Genomic DNA, 2151 nt, shown 5'->3' on the forward strand with positions numbered 1-2151 from the left:
CAGAGTTAGTTAGCGAGTTAGTTAGTGTAGGCTTAGCGGCGCCCCCCGCTGGCACAGGTGGAGCAGGGACGCTGCGCTGGGACCAATTACTGCTGCAGGTACATTACTAACTGTGTGTGTGTGTGTGTGTGTGTGTGTGTGTGTGTGAGAGAGAGAGAGATCCACAGCAGTGGTGGGTGACCCCTTACCACTCTCTCGGCTTGTTGTGAATCCACGTCTCCTTCTTTTTCTCTCTAATTCTCATGTCTTTGTGTGGAATAAACCGTGACGTCCTCCTTCTGCTCCTGTGGAACACTTTAACACCAAATAACAGAAAAAAGCATTTAAACTTTAAAGCCTGTTATTTACTGAGAATCATCAGAAGTGCTGAGATGCTCTGATTGACTGACAGTGGGGGTGGGGGGGGGACTGTGAGATCAGGGTTCACAAGGCTTTAGGACATTGAGACATCATGACAAACATGATTAAAAATGTGTTAATCATTATTAACACTCAACCCAGAGGAAATCACAGAGTTTAGGTTAACTAAGACTAATAATAAAAAGATGTAAAGAGAACGATTTGTCAGAATGAGCTTCAGCCTCCATCAGGGTCCATCAGCCTCCATCAGGGTCCATCAGCCTCCATCAGGGTCCATCAGCCTTCATTGGGGTCCATCAGCCTCCATCAGGGTCCATCAGTCTCCATCAGGGTCCATCAGTCTCCATCGGGGTCCATCAGCCTTCATCGGGGTCCATCACCCTCCATCAGGCTCTATCAGGGTCCAACAGTCTCCATCAGGGTCCATCAGTCTCCATCAGGGTCCATCAGCCTTCATCGGGGTCCATCACCCTCCATCAGGCTCTATCAGGGTCCAACAGCCTCCATTAGGGTCTATCAGCCTCCATCGGGGTCCATTAGGGGCCATCAGCCTCCATCAGGGTCCATCAGCCTCCATTAGGGTCCATCAGCCTCTTTCATCTGAGCTCCTCAATTCCATCCCATGGTGATTTAAGTGCAGTTCTGTAAGTCAGACACCAGGTGGCAGCAGAAACACTTACTTACTGTGTAGATGTGAGACATGGAAAGGACGTGAGAGATGTTTCAGGATTGGATCAGACTTTGAGACATCAGACTTTGAGAGATCAGACTCTCCTACATAGTCTTCACAGTTTAATTTCCATACTATTACTTGCTTACTTTAGCTACATTTTGTACATATGTTTTAAAGCCGTGTCTCGTGTCTCTGAATTTATCAGAAGAATTTCATTTGGTTTAGAAGCTTAAAGTTTTACATCTGATGAGGTGAGATGATCTGATGAGGTGGTATGATCTGATGAGGTGAGATGATCTGATGAGGTGAGATGATCTGATGAGGTGAGATGATCTGATGAGGTGGTATGATCTGATGAGGTGAGATGATCTGATGGGGTGAGATGATCTGATGAGGTGAGATGATCTGATGGGGTGAGATGATCTGATGTAGTGAGATGATCTGATGGGGTGAGATGATCTGATGTAGTGAGATGACCTGATGGGGTGAGATGATCTGATGTAGTGAGATGATCTGATGGGGTGAGATGATCTGATGTAGTGAGATGATCTGATGTAGTGAGATGATCTGATGGGGTGAGATGATCTGATGTAGTGAGATGATCTGATGGGGTGAGATGATCTGATGTAGTGAGATGATCTGATGGGGTGAGATGATCTGATGTAGTGAGATGATCTGATGGGGTGAGATGATCTGATGTAGTGAGATGATTCATTGAGTGTTTTGTCTGTGTCTCAGTCTCCAGTTTCATAATGTAAAAATAATTATTTATTACAAAGGAATGTTTGTGTTTTTGAATACACAAGGATTCACAAGAAGTAAGCACTGGCTCCTGATCCTGACTCAATCTGGTGGTCATCTTGGCCCTAAACCCCTTAAGACTCGTCTGCTCCTGCTCTTGGAAACTGACAACAACGGCCTGGACACACAGTCCTGTCTTTGGATAAACAATGTGTTTGGGAAGCAAGTCATTTCACCACTATATTTAGATCAGTGGGAACATAAACATGCCCTAGTTGGTTCTCACATGCTGTCTGAGACAAACACTACTTGCTCAGTCTGTATAAAGTAAATGAATGAACAAAATTACATACATCAAATCATCAGCATTTTCTTTA

This window comes from Tachysurus vachellii, chromosome 6 (genome assembly GCF_030014155.1).
Source record: "Tachysurus vachellii isolate PV-2020 chromosome 6, HZAU_Pvac_v1, whole genome shotgun sequence".
In the NCBI taxonomy this organism is placed as follows: domain Eukaryota; kingdom Metazoa; phylum Chordata; class Actinopteri; order Siluriformes; family Bagridae; genus Tachysurus; species Tachysurus vachellii.